The sequence below is a fragment of the Mirounga leonina genome, unplaced genomic scaffold (assembly GCF_011800145.1).
Source record: "Mirounga leonina isolate KUSES-001 unplaced genomic scaffold, KU_Mleo_1.0 Mir_154, whole genome shotgun sequence".
Lineage (NCBI taxonomy): Eukaryota > Metazoa > Chordata > Mammalia > Carnivora > Phocidae > Mirounga > Mirounga leonina.
Genome location: NW_023270389.1, coordinates 21,110,382 through 21,135,428, shown reverse-complemented (window position 1 = coordinate 21,135,428; position 25,047 = coordinate 21,110,382). Strand labels below are relative to the sequence as shown.

General features: G+C 38.0%; 1 pseudogene; it reads right to left on the bottom strand.

Annotated features, from left to right (window-relative positions):
- Positions 1-19,190: 19,190 nt before the first annotated feature.
- Positions 19,191-19,310, bottom strand: LOC118014634 (annotated as a pseudogene).
- Between the last annotated feature and the right edge of the window lie 5,737 nt (positions 19,311-25,047).

Genomic DNA, 25,047 nt, shown 5'->3' with positions numbered 1-25,047 from the left:
AGCATTTCCAATAGGGAAGTTTATAACAATACAGGCCTACCTCAAGAAGAAAAATCTCAAACAACTAAACCTTACACATAAAGGAGCTAGAAAAACAACAAAACCCCAAACCAGCAAAAGGAAGGAAATAATAAAGACTAGAGCAGAAATAAATGATACAGACACTAAAGATAGAACAGATCAATAAAATCAGGACCTAGTTCTTGGAAAAGATCAAGAAAATGGATAAACTTCTAGCAAGACTCAAAAAAAAAAAGAAAGAGGCAGAGAGGACTCAAAATCAGAAAGGAAAGAAACAATCAACACCACAGAATACAAGGGACCATAAGAGATTATGAAAAATTATATGCCAACAAACTGAACAACCCAGAAGAAGTGAATAAACTCCTAGAAACCTATAACCTACCAAAACTGAAACAGGAAGAAACAGAAAATGTGAACAGATGGATTACCAGCAATGAAACTGAATCAGTAATCAAAAAGCTCCCAACACACACAAGTCCAGAACCAGATGCCTTCACAGGTGAATTCTACCAAACATTTAAAGAGTTAATACCTATTCTTCTCAATCTCTTCCAAAAAAAAAAAAAACAGAGAAAACTTTAAATTCATTCTATGAGGCCAGCATTACCCTGATACTAAAACCAGTTAAAGACACCACAAGAAAAGAACTTCAGGCCCTTATTTCTCATGAACATATATGCAAAAATCCTCAACAAAATATTAGTAAATCATGGGGCACCTGGGTGGCTCAGTCAGTTAAACTTCTGCCTTCTGCTGAGGTCATGATCCCAGGGTGCTAGGATTGAGCCCTCCATTGGGCTCTTTGTTCAGCAGAGAGCCTGCTTCTCGCTCTCTCTCAAAATATTAAAAAAAAAAAAAATCAGCAAATCAAATCCAATGATACATCAAAAAAATCATTCACCACAATCAAGTGGGGTTTATTCCTGGGATGCAAAGGTGGTTCAATGTTCACAAATCAATCAATGTGACACATCACATCAACAAGAATGGATAAAATCATATGATCATTTCAATAGATGCAGAAAAAGCATTTGACAAAGTACAACACACACTTATGATAAATACCTTCAACAGAATAAGTTCAGAGGGAACATACCTCAACATCATAAAGGCCTTATATGAAAACCTACAGCTAACATCATACTCAATGGGGAAAAACAGAGCTTTACCCCTAAGATCAGGACCAAGACAAGGATGTCCACTCTCACAACTTTCATTCAACACAGAACTGGAAATCCTAGCAACAGCAATCGGACAAGGAATACTGGAAGAAGTAAAATTTTCACTATTTGCAGGTGACACGACACTATATACAGAAAACCTAGAATACCCCACCAGAAATCTACCAGAACTGATACAAGAATTCAGTAAGGTCAAAGGATACAAAGTCGATGTACAGAAACCCACTGCATTTCTATACACTCATAATGAAGCAGCATAAAGAATAATCCCATTTACAACTGCACAAAAATAATACACCTAGGAATAAACTTAAGCAAACACGTGAAAGACCAGTACTCTGAAAATTATAAAATAATGATGAAAGAAATTGAAGAGGACACAAAGAAATGGAAAGACATTCCATGTTCATGGATTGGAAGAATACTGTTAAAATGTCTAAATTTCCCAGAGCAATCTACAGCTTTAACCCAGTCCCTATTAAAATGCCAACAAGCATTTTTCACAGAATGAGAACAATTCTAAAATTTGTATGGAACCACAAAAGACCCTGAATAGCCAAAGCAACCTTGAAAAAGAAAAACAGCTGGAGGCATCACAATTCCAGACTTCAAGTTACATTACAAAGCTGTAGTAATAAAAACAGTATGTTACTGGCACAAAAACAGACACAGAGATCAATAGAACAGAATAGAAAGCCAGAAATAAACCCATAACTATATGATCAATTAATCTTCAACCAAAGAAAAGAATATGTGATGGAAAAAAGACAGTCTCTTCCACAAATGATGTTGGGAAAACTGGACAGCAACATGCAAAAGAATGAAACTAGACCACGGTCTTACACAATACACAAAAATAAACTCAAAATGGATGAAAAACCTAAATGTGAGACCTGAAACGATAAAATCCTAGAAGAAAACACAGGCAGCAATTCTCTGAGTTTGACTGTAGCAACATCCTTCTAGATAGGTCTCCTGAGGCAAGGGAGATAAAAACAAAAATAAACTGGGACTACATCAAAATAAAAAGCTTCTGCACAGCAAAGGAAACAATCAACAAAACTAGAAGACAACCCACTGAGTGGAAGATATTTGCAAATGACATATCCAATAAAGGGTTTGTATCTAAAATATATTAAGACCTTGTACAACACCAAAAAAAAAAAAAATTCCAAATAATCCAATTTAAAAATGGGCAGAAGACATGAACAAAACGTTTCTCCAAAGATGACATTCATACGGCCAACAGACATATGAAATGATGCTCAATTCATCATCAGGGAAATGAAAAGCAAAACCACAATGAAATATCATCTCTGTCAGAATGGCTAAAATCGAAAATTCAGGAAACAAATATTGGTGAGAATGTAGAGAAAAAGGAACCCTCATATACTCTTGGTGGGAATGCAAACTGACAGCCACTGTGGAAGACAGTATAGAGGTTCCTCAAAAAGAGAACAGAACTACCCAATGATCCAGTAATTACACTACTGGGTATTTATCCAAAGAATACAAAAATCACTAAGTCAAAGGGATACATGCACCCTTATGTTTGCTGCAGGATTATTTACAATAGTCAAACTGTAAAAGCCACCCAAGTGTCCATGGATATATGAATACATAAAGAAGTATTGTGGGGCACCTGGGTGGCCCAGTTGGTTGAGCATCCAGCTCTTGGTTTCAGTTCAGGTCATGATCTCAGGGTCATGAGATTGAATCCCACATAGGGCTCCATGCTAAGTGGGGAGTGCTTGAGATGTTTTTCTCCCTCTGCCCCTCACCCCCCCCTCTTTAAAATAAATAAATCTTAAAAAGTGGTATATATAGATACAATGGAATATTATTCAGCCATAAAAAAGAATGAAATCTTGCCATTTGCAACAACAGGGATAGATCTAGAGAGTATAATGCTAAGTGAAATAATCCAGTGAGAGAAAGACAAATACCAGAAGATTTCACTTGTATGTAAAATTTAAGGGAAAAAGGAAGAAAACAAAAACACAGATTCTTAAATAGAACTGGTGGTCACCAGAAGGTAGATAGTTGGGGGGATGGGTGAAATAGGTGAAGGGAATTAAGAGTACGTTGATCATCACGAGCACTGAATAATGTATAGAATTCTTGAATCACTATACTGTATACCTGAAGCTAATATAACAATTATACTGGAAATAAACATTTTTTAAAAGTCAGGAAAAAAGATTATAGAGAATATGTTTAATATGGAAAAATATTTATGAAGTGTTTAATATCAGGTCAAATCATACATCTACTATAAAAACAATTTGGAAAAATATATGCATACATGAACATTTCAAAAAAACAGATGGGTATATATTAACAGTAGGTATATCTGGGTAAGAAAGGTTTTATAGTTGCAGGGCATCTTATTTGATAAGATATTCAAAAATAAAGATTATTCTGCTGCTTAATCTTCTAATGAGAAAAGGATTTTATAAATACCCAAGTTGTTTATTTAGACTAAGAGAAAACAGTCTTAAAATCTTCAGCAGCTATGTTCTATTGAGCCTTGTTTTTATAAAAATTACATTTTTAACCTAAAAACAAGTAGAACCCCTTTATTAAATGACATTTAATGTGAAACAATTTTAAAAATGAGTGGCATTTTACTAGTATAAGTGTTTTAAGTTCTACCTTAAAACAAGTTTGTTTTAATTCTGAAGGTCAGCAGTCCAAACTGGGTCTTAGCTAAAACGAAGGTGTTGGCAAGACCACAGTCCTTCTGGAGGCTCCAGGGGGAATCTACATTCTTGCCTTTTCCTGCTTCTAGAGGCTGCCCGCACTCCATTGCTTGTGGCCTATTGCCATCTTCAAATCAGCAATAGCTCTCTTCTTACTTTCTCACATCACATGGAGACTGACTTTTCTGCTTCCCTCTTTGACATTTAAGGACATTTCTGATTACATGGGAGCCATCCGGATAATCCAGAAACATCTTTCTATTTTAAGGTCAACTGATTAGCATGCAACCTTAATTCCATTTGCCAATTCAATTTCCTTTTGCCAGGTTAAGGTAACATTCTCAGGTTCCAGGATTTAGGAGGTAGACATCTTTAGGGGACCATTATTCTATCTACCACAGATAACCATCAACTGCAAATATTTGTAGTTTTTCACTAATTCAACAAGTATGTGTTAAAACCTTGCTCAGTGATGAAAACTATGTACCAGAGATAACAAAGCTAACAAAATAGAAATATTTCTTCACGGAGCTGTTACAGAACTCATTCTCCATTTATTTCAGATGTTTGCTTTGTACAAATGATACAGAGATAAATCTTGATTCTTATAGGTTAATTATAAACCACCTCAAAATTTAGTCACTCATTCAAAAAGTATTTATTGAATATGACCCATGGACCAAGAGACAGGCTAGGTACTGGAGATTAAAAAAAAACAGGAAAGGGTGCCTGGGTGGCTCAGATGGTTAAGCGTCTGCCTTCGGCTCAGGTCATGATCCCAGGGTCCTGGGATCGAGTCCCGCATCGGGCTCCCTGCTCCTTGGGAGCCTGCTTCTCCCTCTGCCTCTCTCTCTCCCTCTCTCTGTCTCTCATGAATAAATAAATAAAATCTTAAAAAAAAAAAAAACAGGAAAGACATGGTCTCTGTTCAAATTTAAAATGTGAAGAGTTATGAATGAGATGACAGAAGATTTGTTTCAAGTTCTAACAATTTGTATAAAATACTGATCAAGAAATGTAGTACACTGGAAAGCCTACCTTGTGTCGTTTGCTAGTGTTTTAAGAAATTCATTATTTTGAGGATGTGTGCTCAATTTTAATAAAGCCTTTTATTTATATATAAATACATATGTGTACATATACATGCAAATACCTACACATGTATATGCACAAATTGCTTAGTAAAAGCCAAACCAAACCTGTGAAAGGGTTCTGCTAGGACTTTGCTATCACAGGAATTCACTTTTAAATCCAGTACTTCAGTTAGTTGGTGGTAGGCTTATTCTAATCTTAAAAGGAGATTTTTTTTTCAAATAATGTTGTTACTAGTTTTCATGCTTCTCTCCCTAATTTTTTCTAAGTGTGTAATCTTCATTGTAGTTGGCTCCAGATAACCTTCTGGGATGGGAACGGAGAGTTCTACAAGAATGAGACTCGGTATCTAGCTTTGAACTTTTATAAATACGATTTTGAAGTGAATCTTGAAAAAGGTTTGTTAGATTCCTTTAGCCCCCTCATCAGAATATCATTAATAAGGTAGAACGAATTTAGATCATAGAGTTCTATCTACCCAGAAAATATCCCTACTTACTATTAAGAATTACTCAACAGACTGATGTTAAGAAGGGTGACTAATTCAACCCAATCCATCCAGAGCTTTCCAGATTTTATTTATTTTTTTTTAAAGATTTTATTTATTCATAAGAGACAGAGAGAGAGGCAGAGGGAGAAGCAGGCTCCCCGCTGAGCAGGGAGCCCGATGCAGGACTCGATCCCAAGACCCCGGGATCATGACCTGAGCCGAAGGCAGACGCTCAACCATCTGAGCCACCCAGGCGCCCTAGAGAGCTTTCCAGATTTTAATACTGAAAATCCTTTGTCCAGGGCAAACCCTCAGTCCTGAGCAAATCCAGGATAGTCGGTCACTCTAAGCCTGTCCCTGAGAGTTATGAGGCAGAGAGGAAAGAACCATAAGGGAGGAAAGTAAAGAAAGTAGTCACAGTTCCAATAATCAAAGGAGGATAACATGGCAGGTAGAACTGCCACTTGCTAATCTCGAGTAAGACACATCATAGCTATGTAGACGCACTAAGGACCACTTCCTCCAGATGCCTTCTGTGTACTGGATTCTGAATTGAAGAAGAGTAGCCAAGCAAAAGGGCCCCCTTCACAGTCTGGGCTGGATAGAAAAAAGGAAAGGCCAGTGGCTGCAGGACATGTCAGACATTCAGAGACCGGCACCTAACAGAAACTAATCTGAAAGAGACCATACTAATAGATACATCAGCCTCAGATTTCATCTACAAATGCCTGCAAGGAAAAGAACCCAAGTAGGTAAAAGGTATTGCCCTGGATACCAGAGGAAGGCAAAGACATTTTACCCACAGGCTTTGCGATATTGCATAGCCATATGCCTTCCCATCTATCTCTGCTGAACCGAACAGAATGGGGCATTCTTATCCAAGGAAGACTGGGTATTACCCAAAAGGAATTCTTATCAGATTACACTAACCTTTAAATCGGTTTATAGATAAAACAAAAGACTATGTTTTTGTTCATATCTGAGTTATAGCATGAGTTTCATGTGTGATTCTGTTAAACTTATACAGCTACATGAGGCTAAACAGATGATATTGTAAGACTCTCCCATCAAAAGAGGCCAACCACCCAAAGTGATCAACTGTGGTTTGGCTCTATTTCCGAGCAGTAGCAAAGTTCTCTGGCATTTTTATCAGTCATCAAACGTTGAAGTGCCTTGTAGGTAGTTACCCAGCACTGTATTTCGTTCTTGCTTTACACGGGCAAAGAAAAAAGTTACCAGCTCTTGTCCTCAATTAGGTTTTTTTTTTTTTTTTCGGTTTTTGTTTTTGTTTTACTAAAATAGGGTTCATATCCAATTTCCTACTCCCCTGGATTCATGTAAGCAAGGCTTTTTTACCCACAGCCCTTAAACTAAAAGAAAAAAAACATCTTGCTGATTCACATTACCCACGCAGAGGCTTCAGCATTCCTGCCTTTAATAGCTCAGACCCCCCTTTGAAACCATTGTGAATCTCTTTAAATCTAGAGGATTATGTTTTTGAAAGAATGAAATAGGGGGAAAAAATCCTTTAAAGAAATCCTCCTAAGACATCATAAATCCAACAGTCAGTATATTTGCTTGATTTACTGGAGTCAAGCTGATTTATACTCAAGATATGTTTACTTATTTTTATAAAACATTCTCCTAAAAACCCAGGTGTCACATACAGTTTCTTCTGATCAAAATTGCAAATATTTTAAAAACCTTTTGAAAATACACTGATTTCAGAGCCAGAACTGTTCCCCTAATACCACCCTGCTTTTGCATCCTTTCATCCACCCTGCAGGCTTGAATAAGTTGACAATTGAAGGCACTCAGATCACTTTTGTCACAAGGAAGAAAAATGATTACTTTCCTAAGAGAAAGAAAAGAATAAGAAGGAATCCATATCCCAGCTGTTCCATCAGGAGAAATCAAACTTTCCTTCACATTCACTCAAAAGTCAGTGCTGACACAATCAGGAGGCTGAGGGGAAAAAAAAAAAAAAAATCAAGTAGTAATGCAGAAGGAGGGATACCTGCAAAGAATACCCATGAAGTGAAGAACTCGAAGCTCTGACGTTGAAAATGGATTGTCACCGGGAGAGGAAACTTTTGTTGGTCACAGTATCAAGGCCAGGATAAGGTTGTTAAACATACGTTTGCATGACCAAGACAAATCTATGTAAATTCCATTGTGCCATGTTACCACCAGGGGGTCCAGATAAGCGGTCTATTTAGAGGCATGAGTGCAGTAAGGGCATTTACAGTTGGGATCTGGGAGAATGAAATATGGCTAATGATCAGTGGTTGGTCAGAATTACAAAAGCTATGGCGAAACGGTTCCTGTAAGATGATGAAAAAGAGTCATCTCTTTATGTTCTTTGCTTTTTTACCGAACAAGCCATTTGTATTATTATAACCAACAGGAAATTGGAAAGTAAGCTGAAGTTATTCAGTGAGTCATTCCCACAGTGAGCAAGTTTGAGGAAAAAATACTCTTAAAAGATAAAGAAGGATTTGTAGGCACATACAAAGTATATTAGGTTTAAGATGCATTTGAAAAAATGGCTACTTCATTTGTAATACATATACATGGGAAATTCAACAGATTTCACTTTTTAAAATAATCAGATTCTCTTAAGACAAAGTATTATTTAAAAAAAATACTGTGCTAAGCCCTTCTATAAAAATGAAGATCCTACATTACAGAAAGTAGCATGTATTTTACCTCTGTAATATTTTACCTTTGTAAATTTTTGCCATCAAATATAGGCTGTCTTGCTGTAGGATATATAATTACCCAAGCAGGTAGATGAAGAAAGTCCTCAAATCTTACCTGCTTCAAAACAGGGTAATACTTAAAGCCTTCCAGAAATACTGTTTTCTGTTCTACTCTTAATAGCCTCCAAAAAGATTAGGAAACAGTTGTTTTTCCCAGTTCTATATATATAAAATGTTATTTAGGGACTCTGAAACACCAAATAGAAAGTATGTGGATTGGCAAGGATAAAGCTATCCATACTCCAAAACGACACTGAATTTATACATATACACACACACACACACACACACACTATACTTTTCCACTTAGAGAAGTTTATGTAATATATTAAGGGTTTAAACTTAAGTAAATTTTCTAAGGATCTTTGATCTTATGTCCTGCATTTATTCATTCATTTACTTTAGATAAGTAGCCTCTTAGGGACTGGCTTGGAGAAGCAGCCTTGCACATCTATCTGCAGCTTGGATACATACAAGATCTGGTTTTTGTTACTTGAACCTGGAGTCTCCTACCTACTGTCTCATGGGTCTAGTCTGAGGCACCACAGCCGGGATGGGACTGACTGTGGCTGACCTGCAGCTGCAGAACAGGAGGAGCAGAGATTAAACCCGGTACTGCAGGTAACGGCAGAGGTCAAATGCAAAGGTGCCATGGGCAAAGCGCAAAGAACAGGTCCTGAAACAAAGGCCCTTGAACACAGAGTAGCCAGAAGAAGCCAGTCGGTAAGGGCAGGGTCTGGGACCATGAACCAGAAGCAGAGCCAGGAGAGGGTTCCTAGGGCATCAGTTCGGATAAGGAGATTCAGGAAAAGAAATCCTGGCCTCGCCCTTCAGCAGGATGAGCTGCTAAGGGAGCTAGGCTGACACATCAGGTTTAAGTTGGCCTTCTTTTTGGGAAGCAAGCTATCACGGGTTCAAATCGTCTCATCCTGCTCAGAAGGTATGCCTCTTCAACCATCTTCCAATCCCATTTCTCTCCATTGCAGAGCTGAGTTCGTTACTTTCCTGAGTTCATGGCACCCTATCATGCTGGGTCCAAAACACCACCTTTGATCCCCATTTCCCATTCTCTTGCTCCATAGGAAGCCTTCCAAGGTGTTTAGACCTGCACTTTTGTTTATATCTGTTCTGGAAATTCCGTATTTTCATGATATGTATATCGATTTTATTTTACATAAATGCAGTTTTGCTTTGTATTTCCTTCTGTTTTTATCTTTCACATAGAACTGCATTTAAACTCTCTCCATATAGCTGTTCATCTAGTCCACGATATAGAACTTCTACCTGATTCTCCATAAAGCATATCTACCATATTTTAGCCACACACTCCCGCTATAATTGACTGCCTCCAGTTCTCACCAGTCCCAGACATGTCTCTTATGGATTTTTTAAAGAATGTCTGGAATATTTATCCAGAAGCAAAAGACTAGGTTGTAGGTATCTACTGAGACATAATATTTAATACAACAAGGTAATGCCTGGTTGTCACAAAAATCTGTACCTCTACCAATACCATGTGATTGTTTTATCATCTCTGCATCCCTGAGAAACTTGACATTTCTAAAGTGGTCCTAGCTCTCTAATTGTTGGCAGTGAAAAGGGTTGTCAACTACGGCCTGTGGGCAATCCACTGTTTTTGTAAAGTTTTATTGCAACACAGCCACATATTGTCCACTGTTGCTTTCACGCTATAACGACAGAGCTAAGTAATTTTGACAAACTAAGAAGACCTGCCAAGCCTAAAATATTACCTGATCCTTTAAGAAAAAGTTTGATGAGCACTAAGAAGTAATCTTTCATTACTGCCTAAATATTCATTTCTCTGATTACTTGAAATTGAGCATTCTTAAGTGCCCACTAGCCCTTTGCTTTTCTTCTTCTGTAACTTACCTGTTTGTACCTTTTTTGGATTTCCTTCTCTTGTTGATATGCAAGACTTATATTCCAGATAGTAACTCCTTATTAATATTAGGTTTTGTCAATACCCTTTTATTTCTGTCACTTGCCTATTAATTGTGTACATGGTAACCTTCAATGAGAAAACCTTAATTTGGGTATCAAATTAATCACAGTAGGACTTATGGTTGGTGACTTTGAGGTTTAAGAAGTCCTTCACTGCATGATATTAATCTTTATCAAGTGTTTCGTTTTGACTGAGATAATATTTCTCCTTTGGTCTATTAATGCAGTGGATTACATGAATCCGTTTCCTGGATTTATGAATTCCTATAGCTCTCCATTATCTGAATTAATATGGTTTGTATATGTCTTCTATTACACATATGTATGTTCCCACCCTTGTTCATACTCTTAACAGAAAAAACAATGCATTCTATATTGTAGGGGTCCAACAATACCTGTAAAATATAAAATTAGATAAAGGATTGCCATGGCCAGTATGAAAGGGAACCCAGTGTATTCTTAGACCAACTCTAAATCCATTGTTAGTATGCAGAGTACCAACTCTGTACAAAACTCAGACACAGAGAAATATATCTAAATACTACTTCATAGTGTTAGAGAATACTAAGATCTAATAGTCAAAAATTTAAATTTGAATAACCAAATAAAATTTTCCTTTTGATGTATACTTTGCATTTCAAAATCCCTACTTTTACTGTCTTCCTCACTAGCCTTACCATTTCTATTCAACCAACATGAAAAATGATTCCATTAAAATGCTTTTGTCCAAAAAAATCTCTTGCCCAGTCATACTCTAATGTGCATACTCTGATGTGCATACTCAAATATTTCCAAATATTTTTAATTTTTATGTCACTCAGTTGCTTTGTCCTTTTTAAAAAAAGAATGAGGGATTTTCATTACCTTTTATCTTATGTCTTTATGCCCATATTATAATATCTGAGGAAAAATCAAAAATACAAACAGCCTTGGGCGCCTGGGTGGCTCAGTTGGTTAAGCGACTGCCTTCGGCTCAGGTCATGATCCTGGAGTCCCGGGATCGAGTCCCGCATCGGGCTCCCTGCTCGGCAGGGAGTCTGCTTCTCCCTCTGACCCTCCTCCCTCTCGTGCTCTCTGTCTCTCATTCTCTCTCTCTCAAAATAAATAAATAAAATCTTTAAAAAAAAAAATACAAACAGCCTTCCCTCATTTTTAGTCTACTAAACCAGGCTGAATTCAGACTGAGTGATGGCAACGGATATATGATAGTATTAGTAGGACTAAGAAAATCCAGTTTACTAGCTCCACACCGATTTCTGCACTTCTTAGGTTTAAACGTATTACATACATCCAAACTCTAATAATTTGCCATTGTTAAGACTCCTTTTACTTCAGTTCCAGAATTTAATGAGAGTTTCAAATTGGCAACATTCCAACAAAAATCTAAATGTTGTAATAATAAACTTTGGTACAAGTTTCCGGACTGAGAGACTAAGCCATGGAATTAAGAACTGTAGATAACCTTATCTATGAAACTTCAAATATTCACTTTCTAGATAAATGTTTAGTCAGAAATGATTATTTTTAATTAGATATGTGTATTTTAAACTTTGGTGTCTAAGAGAAAAGAGGTAATCAGATGGAATATGCCAATATTCATTCTCTGGTAGAGATCATCTCTAAGAAATAATCATTTGGGGTTCAGGGGAACCCATAGGACCCCCTAAGGTTCTGCCTAATAGACCTGCCTCTCTATATTTTTTGTCTAGAAATTGACCAAATCAGACTCATGTAACCTCTTGCTTCTAGTAAATCTCCTACTGTTGGGTAAAATAGGCCTGTGGTTCTCCTACTTGTCATGCTAGGTGTACCAAGAATGCAAGGCCCTGATCCCTCTTTTCCAATCCCATTTTCAGAGTTGATCCACCATGGATAACGTTAACAAATGAAATTACCTCCATCCTTGGCCAAAGCAGGTTTTGTTTATTGCTTGATAGAGAAGCAGTGGATTCCCCAACCTCAGTGCTCCTCAGTCACAAATCAAGCCCACCATGTGCTTAGCATACACCTGATCTGTATCGTGTCACTTCCACAGGACCTGGAGTTAAGGTAACCCACTACAAATATGCTGTTGATCCTGCTGCTTGCTATATCATAAATAATAAAGCCTTCTGACCAGTGGTATTCTATTTCCTGCCAGCATCGATGAAACAGTAACAGACTTATTAATAACTTCTAAGTAGGGGAAAAATCGTATCATAGACCCAATATCAATGACAACTCAGTTTTTTAAGTTTCTGGTCAACTAAAATCTATAGAGAACCCAAAAATCTGGAATAAAAAGCAGTTTGGAAAATCCTTGGATTTCTAGATCTGCTTTCATTCTTTGAATAATTTTTTAAATTAAAAAAAAAAAAAAGATTCCAAAAGGGCCTCTCAATTTTAAGCTACCTTTCATTTTTCTTCCCACTTCTCCAAAAAGAAAGTACAACTTTAACAACGCTTTCAAGAGCAAAATAAAGCCTAAATCAGAACCCTGAAGAATTTCTTTCTCTGAATTTATTTGAATCATGGGGCCATATGATAGTTTCCAAGTTCAAAATTCTACACTCAAGAAATCATGTAAGCCAGGAACATGATTCTTGGGGCAACAGTACAAGCTGAGAAGGTGGAAATGTCAGGAAAAAAAAAAATCAATAAGAAACTGTTTATAAAAAGACAGGCTTTAGGGGCTCCTGGGTGGCTCAGTTGGTTAAGCGACTGCCTTCGGCTCAGGTCATGATCCTGGAGTCCCGGGATCGAGTCCCGCATCGGGCTCCCTGCTCAGCGGGGAGTCTGCTTCTCCCTCTGACCCTCCCCACTTTCATGCTCTCTCTCATTCTCTCTCTCAAATAAATAAATAAAATATTTAAAAAAAAAAAAAGACAGGCTTTAAGATAGGACAGAAAAACAAGAGAGAGGACACTTATTAAAGGCAAATAAGCTGATCCAACCTCAGCAGGTGTCCACAAAGCCAAATGTTACATAAATGAAGTCTTGTAAAAAATAATGTGTCAGGGAGGGATAGGTCTTCCAGGGTGGGAGCTTTAGCCCAGAAGAGTGTAAAGATAATAGAAAAGCATTAGAATTCTTGAAATGTTTATAATATGAATGGTTACTGGTTTATTAATTTAATCAATAAGGAGCTACTTAGCTTCTACCATAGGGAAGGACCACCTTTGGGATCAGGGATTAGCTAACCATGACCTGATGGCCAAATCCGGCCCACCACCTACTTTTGTAAATAAAGAGTTATTGGAATACAGCCACACTTAAATTCTTACGCATTCTCTGTATCTGCTCTCACACTACAACATCAGAACTAAGTAGTTGCAGCAGAGACCATATGACCCATCAAGACTAAATTATGATCTGGCCCTTTACCAAAAAAGTCTGAAGACCTGTGCTCTTGATGACAGACATACCATATCAGTTAAACAAGTCACCATCTTCACAGAACTCTCGCTCCAACGGAGAGCAGACAATGAACAAGTATAAACTTAACAATGTAACACATTTTCAGGTACTGAGGTGCTATGAAGAAAAAAAAAAAAAAGCAGGATAAGGGGAAAGAGTTTCTATATATTAACATAAGGCATCTGCTGTGTTGTACTCCTATGTTAAGGTAATTTATGTTAAAAATCTCACTTCTAAAAGGGCAAATTTCAAAAATAAATTAATGCATTTTCTATTTATGGTTTGTAATTTACCTTTAAGCTAAACTTTAATACTGTGCATCCACACAGGAAAAAACTTTACAGTCCGATTTTCTACCCTACTTGGACTGACTCCATTTAGCAAATAAAATTACCCTCCAGTAGAAAACTTTAATGTCCTCTTACATAAATGGCTGGCTCATGACAAGTAAGAACTTAAGGAAAGAGGTCCTTAAAAAAAAAAATAGAAAAACTAAATCTGTGTCATAGAATTTTAGAAGTGAAAAAGCTTACAGATACATGTTTGGGAAATAGGGTATATGGGAAATTTCTCTACCTTCCTCCCAATTTTGCTGTGAACCTAAAAACGCTCTGAAAAATTAAAGTCCTAAAAATTAAAAAAAAAAAAGGGGGGGGGGGGCGAGAGGTGGGGGGCGGGGGTAAGAGACTAAAAGATCATTTTGTTTGGCTTTTTGCTTGAAGAAGAAGGACTCGAATCCCAGAGAGGCTAAGTCAACCCAGCTCACCGAACTGGGCAGTGACAGAGGGAGGGCAGGTAGCAAGGTCTTCTGCCCCCAGGCTTCACTTCGACAGAGCCACGCAAGAAGCACCGTGAAGAGCTGCATCCCCAGCCTGTCCCACCCATACTGTAAGCATTAGGAGACCTGAATTCTAGTCTATATTTTGCCACAAACTGTAGTTATTTAGGTTTGTTTTTTTTTTTTAGTAATTTATTTGATAGCACAAGCAAGGGAAGCAGCAGAGAGAGAGGAATAATCAGGCTCCCTGCTGAGCAGGGAGCCCTAAATAGGGCTCAATCCCAGGACCCCAGGATCATGACCTGAGCTGAAGGCAGACGCTTAACTGACTGAGCCACCCAGGAGCCCTAGATTTTTTTTTTTTTTTTAATTGCAGATTCACATACACCAATTTATTTGCACTGTGTTTTTTAATGCCTTTCCCAAACCCAGAACCCTAGAATGGTAACACTGCAGAGCATAAGGTTAAGAATAAGGGCTCTGGAGCCCAACTGCCAGGTTTCAAATCCTGCCAAGTTCCTTACTCACCCTCAAATAGAGCTGAAACCTAACCATAGACATGGATAAGATCTTGCCCCATGGTGCTCCTCTTCCTACCCGTGTAAAGCAGTGTATATAAAAACAAAACACAGCAACCCTCTTCTTTAAAAGAGGATAATCCTGGGCGCCTGGGTGGCTCAGTTGGTTGAGCGACTGCCTTCGGCTCAGGTCATGATCCTGGAGTCCCGGGATCGAGTCCTGCATCGGGCTCCCTGCTCAGCAGGGAGTCTGCTTCTCCCTCTGACCCTCCCCCCTCTCATGTGCTCTCTCTCTCTCATTCGGTCTCAAATAAATAAATAAAAAAAAAACCTTAAAAAAATAAATAATAATAAAAAAATAAAAGAGGATAATCCTAGTACCTACCCTTCTAGGGTTGTTGTCAGATTTAAATTAGCTTATACATATAAAGTGCTAGACAGAGCCTGGCATATAGAAATGCTAGAAAATAATACCAGTTACTTAAAAATTTCTACTTTTGAAATAGTATGAGCGGGTAAACAGCTAAGACCTCTAAGCCATGGCAAGGCCTGAGTACTCTACAAACTGCCACTTTGCCATTTATTTCACCATACCTCTAGCTTTCTAATTGCAGCTCCTGACATGGTATAGGAACTCAATACGTTCTTCTGTTACACTCCTCCAAAGCGAACATTTCAGTTGCTACAACCCCTGTTAATTCTAAATGAGGTCCAAATTATTCAGAGGAAATTTAGTAATTAATAAGCAAAGGCTTTATTTAAATGTCTGCTTTGTGTGCAATGCTCCTGGGTCAGCAAACTGATCATCATTTTCAGGGAAAGTGTGTCTGGGGTATGGTAAAGGCCATTTAAATAGTAAATATATCAGTGCTGAATACAGTTAAGTAATCGAATGAAATCCTCCCCTATCACAGTACAATCCCACATGAAAAAGTAAATTTTTTAAATCTATAACCATGAAAACGTTGATTACCAAAATAGCAGCTTTGAAAAGATCAAGTCAAATGTGTAAAAGCCAGAAACAGCACAAGGAGTAATGTGTGGGTTTTGGAAAATACAACATAATATTTGAAGCTGTACTTTTTTATAGCTATGTTGCTTTTCCTTACCAGGTGCTCATAAAATCAACAGACTTCAAACTCAACAACTGACAGTCTCTATTTATCCACTGACCTCTGGACCTGGTTCTCTTCAATAAAGATGGGAGAAGAGCTCATCTAAATGAGGAAAAAAAAAAAAAAGCCTTTAACACTACAAAGTTCTTTTGTGAAAAAGAAATTCATTATTATAATATCTTATCTGGAGATGCCATGTTTGCTGGTCTAACTCCTATGTGACTCTAGGTAACAGGCAAAGGAGCCATCACTCAAAGTTCACACCTACCACAAGTAGTTAACACATTCCACTCCATGCTCTCTAAACTGCTTCAGGCTTTAGATCCCTGACTTTTCACAATGGCTATTTTGCAGGAAAACATTAGCAACATTTGTTATCAACAGCAATTCCAAGCCCTGTGTGTGTGGGAAAAACTCTTCAATATTGCATTGCTTCCTAATGATTTTACCAACAAGACAGACATTGATGAATTTCACTTCAGGCCTGGAAGAGCACAGTCCACAAGTCAGTATTGAACACTGCACTGGAAAATGGCTGGATTCATTAAGACTCCAGGAAAGTCTCTCATTAGGTGAAGAATAATGGCGTTGGCAGCAATTTTCAAGGCAGGTTGAAAATATCACTTCCAAAAGCAAACCTTTCCACCAAAATGGTAACCAGTTTGCTTCATTATCGATTCCACTCAAAATTAACTATCCAATGCACTGGTTCATGATCATAGACACTTCCAATTGTCATTTCAAGAGCAAACGTTAGCTATAGAGTATCATAACCACGTACAGAAACATGATAGTCCAGTGTTATGGGACACCAATTGTGAAATGCATCAGCACCAAAGGCTATTATGAAATAGATCAATACTTTCATTATTAAACATTAAAAAGGGAAAGTAATACCTTCATGCATATCCGTTTCCATTTTGAAGACCCTTTTAAAAACAAGGCTGAAAATTTTTCAAGGATCCTGATCTCTTTCAGAGCAAGTTACTAATCCTATACTTTTTCTTTACAGAGGGAGCTTTACATGGTCACTTCAATGGGAAAGTTCACAATCTAATCACTAAACATGCTTTCTTTTAAACAGTTCTTAGTAATGATGAAAATTGTTATTTCAAGCACATTCTTGGCCTCCACATAATAATCATTCTGAGTATAGCTGCTTTTACACAAGTGTAAACTATTGTTTCCCGGGGCGGGGGGCCAGGGGGGATTCCCTGTGTTATTAGATATTGTATATCCACGTATCCACACTTCTGAATAAAAATAATTGCACCATAAAAATCCATTCTCGTATACGATTTATTTATGTGCCACTTGAGGGCTGTTGGGCGAAACATGCATTTTATTCACATTATTCATTCTGTCTGGAACTGGGGAGCTTAGCAAGCATCTCTTTCCTTCCTTCCAACTCTCTCCCTGTCCTAAGGGATGGTGAAAGATGGAAGAGCACAACAGAATATAACAGGAATACAAATGTATATATTTTTCAGCTCAAAGTAAGTGTTGGCAACTGAATAGATTGTAAATAATTTCTCCTGTTCCATAGTCCATGGAGTTCAATTTGAACTTGCTAAGAGTGAACCTGAGCAGCTGCCTTTCCTGAAACTCTAATGTATTTTGTAATTTAGGTCAAAATATCTTCAGGCATAGATTAAGTCCAAGAGTGAGGGTATGTATCAGTAAAGTTTGTTTTTAATCTTCCTAGCTCCTCACCCTCTGCCTTATTGCAGATAAGAAATGCAACGTGTCCCATGGCACCTGTGAAAGACCTTGAGGAAGTCGCAGCCACGTCAAGCTTCTGTATGCCAAAAAAACAAAGTGGAGTGAGGGAAAATGAATGGGAGAGGGGAAACGAGAATAGGGAGTATAAGGGAGAAAACGCAAAAGCCTACTCCAAATAAGGTACCCAAATGAGCAAGACTAAAGTTTAAATCTGTTTTCATAATTAACACAGCTGTGCTATAATTGGATTTTTATTCTAATGATGCCATTTAGCTGTGCCTTGAATACTAAAAATGAGCAAAGGATAAGCTTATTGATCACTTATAAATCATTTCTATTTGGGGCTTATTTCCTGATTCATTTTTGAAAATAGGTTTTCATTAACTTATGTATGGTTCTAAGAGTGGAAAGACCATGAAAGGTGATGTGGAGAGAGAAATGAAATCATTTTATACCCTAATCCAGCAGCATTCAACATATTAATATTCCCTGTAGTGTTTGTAAAAGTTTATAATGTGAAAGCTCTACCAGAGATCAGAAACTTAGTGACTGGGCTCAGGCAACTTTTTTCTTTTTTTTTTTCTTAATTCTTCTGGTGACTAAAATATGGAGCCAGGACTGAGAGACACTGCTATAAACCAGTTGCATCATAACAATATCTTTCCTAGGTAAGATCATGAAGACAAAGAGCTTCCATAAAAAGTCTTTTAAATACATCTGCATGTTTTTTTCTGGAAAACGGATGCCTGAGGCAGAAAGGTTCAACACTGAAATAAATTTTACTGTATCTTAACCTTGACTCATAGATATTGATCTGATTTGCAACAATTGCAATAATTGTTTCTTAAACATCTAAGAAGTATTGATTTCAGAAGGTTTACTGAGAATTTAAAACTAGGTATTTTAAAGTATTTGTATGAAACAAGTCGAACGTTGAACTTTTCATTCGGCACATGGGTCACCATTATTTTTAGAAAAACTGAGAAGCAGATAACAAAGCAAGGATTACATGAAGTACTTTAGTTCTGCATAAAGCACTCTCCAAAGCAAAGACAATGGTGATGTAGCTAATCTCTTCGTGACTTCTGGCCCCCCACCCCCAAAAACTGACTTTGAAATAGTGTGTCCAATGTAAGGCAGGCGCTCATAAAAATGAGTTCAAGTATATGTTTGGAGGACAGCACTTTGCTGATCTTGGCATCACACTGGCTGATCTGAGAAATAGCAAGGACAAAGAAGTAGGCAGCCCTGGAGTCAGATGATCTATCCAGCCCTGGGTCACCTGCTTATTAACTGTGGAACTGTGGGAATGTTGTGAGATGTCCTCAGCTGTTAACTCATCTAGTTCCTGTCTCGGTTGTGGAAGTTAAATGAGCTTACAATACATGTCAAATGCCTAGAGCAGTTCTTGGGATGTGCTCATTATTACTAGATGTGCTAGATTATTACTACCTGGTTATTATACAGGAATTGAATGAATAAACGGATGGATGGGAAAAGTTTTCAATTAGCAATAATCGCGCCTCGGATAAACCTCATTGGCTACGATACTGCCACTGCGCAAAGCTATAAACGGATGGATGGATGGATGGATGGATGGAAGGAAGGAAGGAAGGACAGACGGACGGAAGGACGGATGTTTATTAGGAAAAGCTTTAAGTCTTACAGGTTCTCCTATCCACAAAACTTTAACCTACAAGGTCACATTCACTCACCCCTAATGGGCACTAAAGACAACTTACAAATGGCAGGATAATCCTTGATAGCTGAGTCACAGCAAGAAGCCAGGGATACCAAACAGAAAAGTGCCGAAGAGAAATCGCCTGTATTTCTCAGTTTTGCATAAGCCAGCCCTGCAGGTGCCTGGACTGATGCCCAGACATTCCCAAAGAATTGCTCAAGTAGCATAATTTTCAGTGCCTAAGAAATATAGAGACCAGAGGCCTTGAAAAACCAGGAAAATACTTTAACAGAATTTTAATAGTCATATTCCCAATTTCACTCCATCCATGCCTCTTAAATACCCAAACAGGCTACAGAATTCATTATAGAAGTGTACTAAGATACTGAAAAATATGCAGAAACAATCATCTCCTACTCTCTACTCACTGTCCAACAAGTAACTACAAAAGCCAATTCACTTAACCTCATTTAACTATGTTTACAGCCAAGAGAATCAGGAGGAAAAAAAAGACATTTTCAAATTATCACTGGACATTCAAAGTACTTGTGTTTTAAAGATGAATTTTTAGGGCACCTGGGTGGCTCAGTCATTAAGCGTCTGCCTTCTGCTTAGGTCATGGTCCCATGGTCCTGGGACCAAGCCCCGCATCAGGCTCCCTGCTTGGCGGGAAGCCTGCTTCTCCCTTTCCCACTCCTCCCTGCTTGTGTTCCCTCTCTCGCTGTCTGTCAAATAAATAAATAAAACCTTAAAAAAAAAAAAGATGAATTTTTACAAAAGTGATGACATTGCTGTCAAAGATCCTCATTACTGGAATCCATCATAGGGATTATTACTTAATTCTAACCTAAACACAGGAGGAATTCCATGGGACTCAAGAGCCACTCTGCTTCAAGGAATAGCCAAAAGCACATATTAAAAAAAAAATGGATTCCGATACTTAATGCACCTCAAAGTACTTCAAAGAGATTCTAATTTTAAACTCACAGTCACACTTGTGAAATTCTCTTTTCCTCTCCTTTCTACTTTTCTCCTGTTCTCAGACTACTCTGCTCTTCACATCTCTCTGGCCCTGGAAGGTTCTGGTTCCCTGTTCCCACATCATGGAGGTCACTGGATCCAGTCTCCTCTGCTTCTGGCACTTTCCTAGCTCACAGATCATCTTCCTAATTCTTCAGAACAGAAGAGACCGTAGGAGCTGAGCAGCCAGCAAGTGTTCTTCCAAGTAAGTGATTTGGAAAGGTGAGGAAGAGGGAAAAACATTTCTTTCAAGATTTAGGGTAAGTGGCTTCTACCACGGCAATCACACATCCCCCCAAATACTGATAGAGTTTCAAAGGTTTGAAGATTTCACTTCAAATTTATCAATTGTTAACTTTGATTTATATTCTTCTAACCTATTTAACACTGTCATCAGGTGTGTGGGTTTGGTGTTCTTTTTTGGCTTAGCATTTTGAAGTTTTCTTCCATAACAACAGTTTATAAGTTTTTAAATGGCACCTCAAATAGTTGTTAAGTTTCAGATATTGGGACATTTACATAAAGCACGTTCTCTTGTCTTCCTGGTACTATTCCATATTTTCACCTATTTTTTTTTTATTTCATCAACAGCTTCCTTTAATCAAAATAATTTATTCGAACTTTCACTTAATTTTTCAAGTAATCCCTCACTTTTCTCTCAACACTTTGGAAATGAAGAGCATGGGGAAGTGTGAATCTCATACTTCTCTCCTCCTCCCCCGGAGTTTATTTTAGGTGTTTTTCTACATTGCATCTTCAAGAATAGTGGTCTATTTGTGCTCATTAGCTAACTTCTGATTTCTTAGCAATTCCCTTAGGCTGAGTTAGGATTAGCCTTTTTTCTCCTCCAAACTCCGGTCTACGCTTGCCTATCGGCCATCTTGATAGTATTATGAAAGAAGAGGGGAGAGATGACAGGAAAAGAGGTGGTTCTAAAAATAAAACCAAGTAATCACCGAGACGGGCTCTTTTCCTTCACACATGTCCTGGAATACAAAAGCTCCACGTGGCATTCCTCAAATTCTCAACATGCTTCTGACCTTACACAAAAGCCCAGGAGGGGCTGAAGTTTATAAACTGATCCAGGAGACTCTTAAGCACCAAGTACAGCAAACAGAACAGGATATAATCTTTGAATCCTCAATGATCTGGTTTTTATTTTCCTAAGTTAAGGTTTGTTTCCATGTGGGGCCCAATTTTTCATTTTATCTCAAATGGTTCCACTTTTACTTCAAAAGCCATGCTTCCAGGCAAGTTATCACAGCTGCTGGTCTATCTGCTCCCCATGCTGTATGCCTGTTTTTTGGTTTCAATACAGAAAGACAATATTCTATGTAAAGGGGAAAAATTAACTGATTTGATAGAGTTCCACCCACCCACCCTTCCCCCCCCACACACACCATTCCCATTTTCCTTCTTTCTCAGTGCTATAGATATTCACATGGGACATTTTGGCTTCAGAGAAATAATTTCAATCAATACCTCATATTACCACCATAAAATACAGTGAAACACTAAATAAATATTCATTTACCCTATCCGAAAGCCAAGACTGAGGTATTCTGGCACAGGAAACCAGGCAACAGCTCTGCCCAAAAAGGAACTGGGTGTTTTTGCTCTGTTTTTGGTCATGCTGTTTTGCATGGAGTAGGAAGTGGGGCGCCGTGGAGAGGCAAGATTTGAAGCCTGGCCACGATTAGGTTCCAGGTATATTTGAGGTACGACGGCAAGGGCTGGGAGCTTTGAGATGAGCCACATGGGAAAGAGGATCTTGAGAAATAAGGATGCTGGAATCACAAAGCAAAGATGGCCCCATGGCCAGAGGCAGAGGGGAATGGAACTTCCAGGCATGGAGTAGGGGCTGGAGCTCATCCTGACTCCACGTTCCTCCCAAGAGGTGTGCACGCCAGTAAATAAAACAGGTTTGAAGCGCAAAAAGTTGCCCCACCAAAGACAAACACTCCAGGTCTGCAAGCCACCCTGCTGAGCGACCCCCCCACAACACAGAGAAAATCAGTGTTTAACTTACCTCACATAAAGTGCTGAATGTTCCTAGCACTAAAAGCGTGGAGAGCGGAAGTAACTGGGGTCACATGTAGGGACTTTTTTTTTTTTAAGTAAAAGAGATTACAGAGAAGTATGAAAAAGAGGTGGAATCAAATAAGCCACAGTATGACTGACAGACGAATTCATGAGACTCACATAAGGCCTTCCACATCTTAAGAACTTCCAGAAGAACCAACATATCTTTCACTGTACAGGCTACCAAACCCCAGGAAACCAGGTGGATCCTAAACTTTGAGCTGGATGAGTAAAAAACAGGTTTCGAGTTTTCTCCTTTGGGCAAGGGGTTTATGTGTGTTCTGGGTATGGGAAAAAGTGTGTGTACAGATACTTGCCGGCCAGAAAAAAGGACTCTAGTAGGGACAGACTGTCCGCCAGAGATTCAGCCTCCTATTCAACGTTCACACCTAGTCAAGGACTACATTTCCAGCCCCAATAGGATGGGCTCTGTAACTGAGCTGTATATATGAACATAACCGAACATTGCATAAAACTGAATTTTTAAAGGTACCCATTTAATCAAAAAGTGAACAGGGGGATGCAAACTATTCTAGCTGAATAAATTTGTCATATTAAATTATAAATGATTCTAATTATGATAGTAACTTAAACTTATGTAAGTTTCAAATATATAAGCCAAGTAGGAATTCTATATCCAGCATTATAACAGGCTAGATCTCCTCTGAGTGCCTTTAATATGATAGATTTTTAAAGTGTCTTTTTAAATTTACCTGATCTGGCAGGAAAAAATGGGAAAATCTTCAGAGGCCAAAAATAATAATAAATCCAAAGCAGAAGCCAGGCACAGAAACGAATGGACCTCCAAAAGCAACCACAAGCACTTGCCTTTTTTTTGGGGGGGGGGGGACGAAAACTTGAAGGCATCCAAAAAAAGATGAGAAGTCAGATCACAATCCTCCAAAAGGCTAGTTAAACTCCACCCCAAAAATGAACACAGAAGACTGACCTATACAAATAAAAGCCCCACAAAGGAAGACAATAAAGAAAATCGCCTGACCAGGCATAGGCCACAGAGGGTGAGAAAGAAGTCTCACCTGAAAATTCCTAATAAGGTTAACTTCCTAACAGATGCAGAATCAGAATTTACATCACTTTTATGGTCTGAAAAACCTCAAGTAGAGAATTAGGTTAAACTAGCCCAAATTGTAGTGTCCCTAGGTAACTTAGAAGAGGCAAACCTAAATCCTCTCTGGAAAAATTACCTCAACCTCAGGCTTCATACAATTCCCACAGATAAAAAAAACTCGGCCGTCATAAGCTCACAATCAAAACAAAGTCACAACAGGAAACAATCCTGTGTGAGTGAGATGCCTACAACAACTAATCAGACCCAAAAAAACTGCAGGTATTTAAATTATCAGACACAATATAAAACATGAATAACCAATTTTTTAAATAGTAAAAAACAAAAACTGGGGCACCTGGGTGGCTCAGTTGGTTAAGCATCCCACTCTTGATTTCAGCTCAGGTCATGATCTCAGGGTCGTGAGATCGAGTTCCTCCTGGCTTGGCACTAAGCATGGAGCCTCCTTAACATCTCTCTCTTGCCCTCTGTCCCTCCCCCCTCTCTAAAATAAATCTTAAAAAGAATTTAATAAAGTAAAAAGTTAGTAAAAAAATATAAAACTATCAAAAACATGATTCTGATTAGTAAAGTTGTAAACAAATGAAAAATGCAGTGTTTCAATGGACAGGTTAAAATAACTTGACACAGAAGAAAAGTTAATGAACTGGAAGAGCTAAAGACTAAATGCAGAATGTAACAACGAGAGACAAAAAGATGATAAATATGGAGTCTAAGAAGCTAGGAAACACCAAGTTCAAACTGAGAAGAGAGAATACAGATCTATTCAGATTTCCAGAAAAAGATTCTAGAAAGAAATGAAGCATAACTAAAGAAATACTGATGAGGAACCATCAGTAAATGAAAGATGCCCATCCTCAGGTTTAGGTATCGCCCAAAATCTCAAGCCAGGTGAACAAAGAAATCCACACCTAGATTTGTTACAGTGAACTTTTTTTAAAAGAATAAAAAGGTCTTAAAAGCAACTGGAAAAAAAAAAATTGAACAATGCAATTAAAAGCAGACTCCTCAAAAGCTAAAATGGAAACTCAAAAATAGCTCCACAGAATCTTCAGGGTACTAAGAAAATGTAATTCTTAAACTCCAAATGATTTTTGACACAGATACTATGACCATTCAATAGGGAAAGGACAGTCTCTTCAACAAAAGTTCCTGGGCAAACTGGATCTTTACATGCAAAAGAATGGATTTGGACCCTTACCTTGCATTATAGACACAAACTCAAAATGGACCAAATACCTAAACATAAGACCTCAAACTCGTAAGCCTCTTAAAAAAACAAAAAAACAGGAAAAGCTTTAGGACACTGGATTTGGCAAGAATTTCCTGGATGTGATACCAAGAGGACAGGCAACAAAAAAATAAATTTTTTTAAAAAGTGGTACTACATCTAAAGTAAAAACTGTCCATCACGTGACAAAAATCAACACAGTAA